Here is a 7,500-nt window from a genome sequence, read left to right as displayed (position 1 = left end):
CACGTCCACTGTAGGTTCGACAAATACGGAACATCGCCGTGACACTTTCTCGCTGATCAAGTCCTTAATCTCGTCGTGCCTTCTTATTCGAGCTGGTTTCGTATGGGGGCACATGCCTATGACATGTCCCAACGTTTCGATTTCGACCCTGCATTTTCGACAAACGATATCTTGGTCTTTGTTGGCCCGCTTCAAGGCTACCCGCGTTCCAAAGGTGTTGGTCCTCAACCGGAGTGCGTCAAGATAACGCGACGGTTTGAGGAGAGTTGGGTTCCTGAGCCAAGCATTGCCAATCTTATCGTTTGCGAAGTCTGCCACTCCTTGGCCCTGGGAGTTGAGATCTTTCCATCTCTGAGTCTCCTTCCTCTTCCGATCTCGACGTGTTTCTTCGATTCGATCGAACGTTGTTGGCCATTCTAGCTCTACTGATTGCGCGTACTTTTTAACAACATCATCCAGGTCAGTTACCACTCCCCTAACAGCTGCGTCGTTAGACTCCTGCATCTTAGCTGCCCTTCGAAGAACCGCCAATTTGACGATGTTTTCGATTCGAGGAAAGCCAAGACCTCCATAGTTTTTACCAGAGTAGATGAGTCCGTCAGTTGTTGAATGATGCAGATGTAGGATCTTTTTAACTATCTGCCGGACTTCGCTATCTATCTCTTGCAGGGTCTTCAGAGGCGGTGGGCTGGCCACCATGCTGTGGATATACCTGGGGAGTAGGTATGTTTTTATCAGTTCGATTTTTTGATGCGGCTTTAGTGCCATTCGGCAGATGTTGTTTGCCGCACCAACTATAACCTGGAGATGTTTTCCGCGAAGTAGGCCATTCCAGCAATTGAAGTCGGCTCCGAGATATCTCATCACTTCATCAGGCTTGGCTCCCGGTATTTTATCATCGCCGATTTTTAGCTCCGGGTCCTTTTGATGCCAGGTCTTATTCTTGGTGATGATCTCGAAGGCCGAGCATTTCGAGGCCGCAACGTTCATGTCGAGATCCTGGAGGAACTGGTGCAATATTCGAATTTGTTTTCTCGCTTCTTTTTCGTCCTTAGCCAGTAACACCATATCATCGGCGAAGGCGAGAATCGACAGGTTTTCATCTTCAACCGAGACTCCCGTTGTGTTGTTATTCAAATATTCGATAACGGGGTCTATTATTAGATTGAAGATTAGCGGGGATAGCGGGTCACCTTGTTTAACACCTCGATTTAGCGTGACGCTCACTTCCCCGTTGTTCGTTTTAACTTTTGTACGACATCTGTCGTACATTTGCCTTATTAGTTGAGCAACCTTTGAGGAGACTCCTTTTCGAGTAAGGCATTCCTTAATAGCCGCGTGTGGTACCGTGTCGAACGCTTTTGCGATATCGACAATTGTTACCACACCACCATTGCGTTTTTTCATCACCGCCAGGGCATGCGACAGCAATGCGATGTTATGTTTGCATCCGTCCTCCTTGGTGAAACCTTTTTGACGGATGGATTGCTGTACGTGCCTTCTCAGTCTAGCGTCGATCATGGCGGAGTACATCCTACCCAGCATTGACCCGATGGTGATCGGACGCCAATTTTTGACGTCCGCGGTGTCTTTTCCTTGCTTGGGTATTAGGGCTGTTCGATTTATCCTCCATTGTTCCGGGTAGTGGTCAGATAACATTAATAGGTTATACAATTTAGCTAGTATCTGAACCACTCCCTTCTTTCTCAAGTGTACTTTGCGCACACCGTCGACGCCTGCTGCTGAGTCGGTTTTTACCTTTCGCATTCTGACGATGATTTCCTCCGCCGTAATTGGCGTGCAGATTTCCCGCGTTGGTATGTGCGGCTGTCTTTGGTTTCCTTCGAAAGAGGGCAAGCCCTCGCATTCGCCAGTGGTTCCCCACAGCTCACCGTATAGTCCGATTACATCGGCGCTATTCGGTAAAGTGATTTTATCGCTTTCAAATTCTGCCCCCGTGATTGCCATGTCCACCAATTTCTTGGGGCATTTTTTGTAGACCTCCTGGTATCGAGCGTATTTGAATTTGCCAAGCTTAGTTCTCTTGCTTTGAGCCTTGGAGTTTGGCTTGGACTTTGAATTCTTCGAGTTTTTTGGGGTTTTTCGGCGTTTATCCCCCTCTCCGCCTTTTAGCATTTCGACTAGAGCATTCACAACGCGATTGATACCTTCGGGCCGGCATTCACCTTGGGCAAGTTTCACAATTTCGCTGTCAATTTTAGCCATTTCCGGATCCTCTAGAACGGGGCCAGCCCTGATACATTCGATTAGAGATTCCTGCCATGCATCCTCCGCGTCGTCCTCATTTATCGTTTCGACCGGCGAGACGTGGATGTTGTTGGGTTCGGAGATGTTATTGGAGTTATCCTCCTCTGCCTCAGCCGGTACAACCAGCCTTTGGCGCGTATTTAGCTGTCTCCTTTTCTCACTGATCTGTTTCAGTGTTTTATCGGGGAAGTAATTTCTAATTTTAGCGCCTATCTGTTTTTCGGCTCTGAATCGGTCGTTTAACTCCCGAAGCAAAGCTGTCTCTTCCTCCGTCCAGACAGAGCATTTCCTGCCTTTCTTACCCTTACCTGGCTCTACAGTCTTGGCTCGTGCTGCGTTTCTGATGTCTGGGTGCATGTGCATTTCATGAATTGACAGTCCCCTTTTTGTGGCGAAGGTCTTGTCACACCCAGTGCATTTGAAACTCTGCTCAACAGGTTCACATTTACCCTTGCACTTCGGGATATGACATTTGATACTATGTATCTTTTCGGACTCTTTTCCACACTTCGCGCAGCACCAGACTAAACGCAGTTTTGGATGTTGTTTCTGCGCGTGTACTGCGATGGCTTTATCACTTGCGCATATTGTCTGTGTACCAGCCAGACTGCAGGCCAAGCAAGCGGTCGTCGAGGACAGGGGTATGTCAATTCGCTGAGCCAATTCGTGACCGTTTGAATCGCCAGGTTGTTTATCGGTGGCCCTCCTATCCAAAGCGGATATTTCCGCCACAGGGGTTCCAGGGCCGAGAACCCCTGCGTCCGAGGCTTTTTCGTTTGTGCATGTTCTACCCATAATTCAGTTTAGTTTATCGAAGGAGAGAGATCTAGGCGACAGTTCCATTTCGATGCCATCTCATGTCCATTTTCGTGCCAGTTCGGTATAAGGTTTAGCTGTCCTTTAGCATTTAACATTAGCATTTCGCCTGCAGGCTTCGGCCCTGAGAGTACCCAAAGCAATAGCGTCGCCGACCGGTAATTCAAAGCTTGGCCAGTCCAAGGACTCCTCCTGCTAACAGCTGGCCAGACCCGGGGACGGCGCATAGTCCGTACATCCGGGTAATTATAACTGAACCTAGCTTGCGGCGGTCCTGACGCACACACATTCGAAAATGGATTGGTTGCGGCCTGATACCGTCTGAGTACCGTCGCGCAGTCGGCCAGGCAACCGAGGGTCTGTCACGAACACCGTTAAGGTGACGGACAGGCTCCGCCTCGGACCGTAGACCGACACGCAACGGGTCGCGACGTTCTACTAGGGGAGAAGTGCACGACTACCTCGCCGGAACATTCGCCGAAGGTGGTGTGCCCTCGCTAATGGAACCCGAAGGTCCATCCGGGGCATCGCGCACCAACGGGAGCCAGCGTTGTTGACGATGAATCTCCCCATTCGATCTTTTGGGTTTCTCAGGTTTACCCCTGAACGGTTTCACGTACTCTTGAACTCTCTCTTCAAAGTTCTTTTCAACTTTCCCTCACGGTACTTGTTCGCTATCGGTCTCGTGGTCGTATTTAGCCTTAGATGGAGTTTACCACCCACTTAGGGCTGCACTCTCAAGCAACCCGACTCTAAGGAGAGATCCTCCCGAAACGCGTACCGGTCACTACGGGCCTGGCACCCTCTATGGGTAAATGGCCCCATTCAAGATGGACTTGGACGCAATTCGATGTCTCGGGATAAACGGATCCTCCTGAACACTACATTTCCCAGCGGCGGTACCGCGGGATTCAGTGCTGGGCTCATTCCTGTTCGCTCGCCGCTACTAAGGAAATCCTAGTTAGTTTCTTTTCCTCCGCTTAATAATATGCTTAAATTCAGCGGGTAATCTCGCCTACTCTGAGGTCGTCAATTTCTTTGGTTTCATCGAAAGGTGAATAATGATGCTCGATGCAAAAAAAAAAAAAATAAACGAAAAGAAGCAAAAAAGCAAACACGTAGAGAAACTGTGCGTGAATCAACCTTTCGCATATTCAATTTTTCCTCCTCTCTCGTTTCAAAATGTTTGTATTTATCGTTCGATGAAACGAGCACAAGAGGGAAAAAAAAGTTGAGACACGACGTTCCCATAATTTTCGTGTTATTTCCTTTTTGCTTCAAACATTTTGCGGACTGCAGCTTCGTCGTATTGCTTTTATCAATTTTTAACAATTTCAAAGCGAAGACAACTCGCAAGACGATCCATTTCGTCTCGGTTCAATTTTAACGTCCGTCCGTATTATTTTTTGTTCCACAAGAGATTTCGAATAGGTTTCTTTATTTATCATCCCTTCTTTTCGAGCGCCACGGAAGCAAGAGGAAAAGCAAGAGCGAGAGAACATTTCGCGTATACTTCATTTAACAATTTTAACCAACACGCGATGTACTCCACACACCTCTTAGATTTAACAACTGCTTTTCTCTTCTTCTCCCCTTAGCGCAAGGGTAAACCCCATTTGTCTCTTCTTTGGAACGCAACAAAACTTTCGAGGACTGGACGACCGAGCGATGGTCGCGCGGTCTTCGCTTATCTTTAACAAACGAAGTAGTCCGTATGTATTCTAAATGTTGAAGCCTCCTAGAGCTTTAAGCCATGCGAGACATTGAAATGCTGTTTTAACGGGAGCATGCATAATTGCTGCAAACATACTTTTATCACAAGTTCTAGCCACGCCACGGAGGCTTCGAAGTTCCTTCACCATTCGCTTTCCTCTCTTTTGTTACACAGTTTTAGACTACGATCAGGGGTACCGAAACGCTGTATTGATTGTAAACAACCATTTTTATCTTGGAGCGGAGCGTTCCTTTACTCGTTAGATTTGTCTTGTCGCGTGTGTATTCGCTTTTTCGACGCTTTTTAACCATTTAACTTGTTTAGCGAAGCTAAACGCACAGACAGACAAAAAAAAAGGAACAGCATCGCGCGTCAAACAGCGACGACCCATCTGAAGCGATCTTTCATTTATACACCGTTTGTAAACAGAGAGATGTATAAAGCGCGGGGAATCATTCGAAACCCTGGGGCTATTCGAGCTTGCATTTCAGCAAATTATCATCTCAAACATTTCACTCGTTTGCTTTTTCTAAATTTATAGGAGAGCTTCTTTCGTTTATTTTTGACACACCTTTCGTAAATATCGTTTCTGGCAACGTCGGGAGCGTGGATTTCTACAAGTGAACAATCGCGCCGATCCGATAACTTCCAGCAGGATGGAGAATCTTTATAGATTATCTTCCGAGAACTCGGTGCTTTCACGGGCGGTCGTTTATAAATTTTAACGAACGACTCGCGCGCCGTGACGCACTTGCGCTAGTTCGAAGAGATATTTCGAAATTTGTTTCTCTCCTTTAACGGCCTGCATTTAGTGTATCGGTTGCGATTTTCGTCACATCGTTTCCACGACAAACGCCGACGAACTGCCCAACTATCGCTCGTACGTTGCGACTCTTTCTTTGTTTATCGTTCATTCATTCTTTCAATTTCGTTCGATAATCCCGCTCCGAAACGTTCTACTTTCGTTGAACGACGGCGAGATGTTTAGAAAGAAATGAATTACTCTTTTTTCGAGAAGCAAACGCAAGCAGTCTTTTGTTAAGAAAACGACCCTCAGCCAGGCGTGGTCCAGGAATTGTATCCGTGGACCGCAATGTGCGTTCGAAATGTCGATGTTCATGTGTCCTGCAGTTCACACGTTGACGCGCAATTAGCTGCGTTCTTCATCGACCCACGAGCCAAGTGATCCACCGTTCAGGGTAATCGTAAAATTTTGTATTTCAAACTCTTTAGATCTTTAGAGTGTTATTTTCATTATTAACACGCATCACATTCGATACCCACATCACTCTCCCACCCGGCGCGTGCGGGAGAGCGAATTCGGGCGTCGCCAACGTATTTGTTTGTTTGTTCGATCGTTGACGACACGATCGCGTCCAAGGACGGAAACCGTCGGAGAAACGCCCAGTGGCACGCTCCTCTCGACGGTCGGGCGTAAAGTACATTTAAAAACCTTGAAAAGTACGAACGCACACAAGGAATGCGAGCGCGCGTCCTGTCGCTGAATCGTGGGTTGCGAGATTCGAACAGACACACGGCCGGCGACGATCGGTCTAACTAATGGACACATAGTTTTTCAAAGACTCGCTATCGTCGCTTCTCAGCCGGTCCGTAAACAACACACATCGATCAGGCGGACGCACGAATCTTACCACGGTGCGTGTTTCGTAGATTCCAGGTTACCCGCAAGTACCTCTCTCTCCCTCTCGAAAGAGGAATCTCGATCCGTCCTTTTTGGACAATGGAGAAATCTTTTTATCGCAACACGGATGGCAAAGAAACAACCAAAGCGTAGGAGCGTGGGGACGAGAGCGACGAAAAGAACGTCGCGAAAACAAAGTTTCGACGGTTGCTCGTTCTAATACATCGTAGTTTCAACTCTCTCAGTTTTAACCACTCCTAGACGCTTCGTAAACTTTTAACAATTCTTCGCCTCCGCGAGTTTCATTTCGAATAGAGCGAACGCAACACGGACCAAAAAAACTCCGGTGATGCCAGATCATTTAGCAAAGATCAGACGACGGGTCATCTGTATTCCTTTTCTCTCTTTTTTATATCTTTCCATTTAACTAGGGTGTCGCAACGACGGGTACATTTATATATTTATATATATTGTATTTCAATTTTAATGATCCTTCACTTTCGGTTTGTAATAATATGATCCTTCTTTCATTTCGATCCTTCATATTGTAGGTTAACCAACAGAAGTTTGTTTTTTTACGACTTGTATTTTTGTGGTTTGTTTGTTTGTTTCTTACGACTTGTTTGTACCCGATCAAGTAGACGACGACCCATAAGTATAAGTTAGAGAGATAAAGGTCGAGAGACCTCACGCAAGCGTCTTTTACTTCCATTCACATCAGCCAGAGAGAAATGGTCCGGCGTCGTGCTCTTTGGCGCCGTTGGTCGCACAGTTTTTTTGCCGGCGGTTCCGAACGGACGGGAGAAACGCGATGAGTAATCAAAGCGACCTCCGCACGTAACCGTGTCGGTGTAATTTTACCGCATCGCAGCGTTTTGGTATTTGTTTCTTATTGGCTCGAACCCGAGATTTATGTGTTTTGTGTCATGTATATGGTATTATTTATTATATCTTTCTCGTTTTGTATAATTTTTGGTCCGAGCTCAATAAACTTTTATATCGCTTTATCAATGATCCATTCAGTTAGGTTTTCTCTTGTATTTTTAATTTGTTAATGATC

The 7,500-nt window shown here is 46.6% G+C and overlaps 2 non-coding genes across 2 annotated transcripts in view; both read right to left on the bottom strand.

The window, feature by feature from the left end:
- Positions 1-5,845: 5,845 nt before the first annotated feature.
- LOC143306959 (5.8S ribosomal RNA) lies at positions 5,846-6,000 on the bottom strand. Its single transcript, XR_013064218.1, has one exon. It is a non-coding gene; the product is annotated as a 5.8S ribosomal RNA (ribosomal RNA).
- Positions 6,001-7,492: 1,492 nt separating this feature from the next.
- Positions 7,493-7,500, bottom strand: part of LOC143306979 (small subunit ribosomal RNA) — a 1,923-nt gene continuing 1,915 nt past the window's right edge. The window contains exon 1 of the ribosomal RNA XR_013064239.1: positions 7,493-7,500. This exon is cut by the window's right edge and continues 1,915 nt beyond it. This is a non-coding gene — a ribosomal RNA (small subunit ribosomal RNA).

This window comes from Osmia lignaria, unplaced genomic scaffold, assembly GCF_051020975.1.
Source record: "Osmia lignaria lignaria isolate PbOS001 unplaced genomic scaffold, iyOsmLign1 scaffold0041, whole genome shotgun sequence".
Taxonomy (NCBI): domain Eukaryota; kingdom Metazoa; phylum Arthropoda; class Insecta; order Hymenoptera; family Megachilidae; genus Osmia; species Osmia lignaria.
Note: the sequence above shows the minus strand (reverse complement) of the source record. Positions and strands in the feature narration are given on the sequence as shown.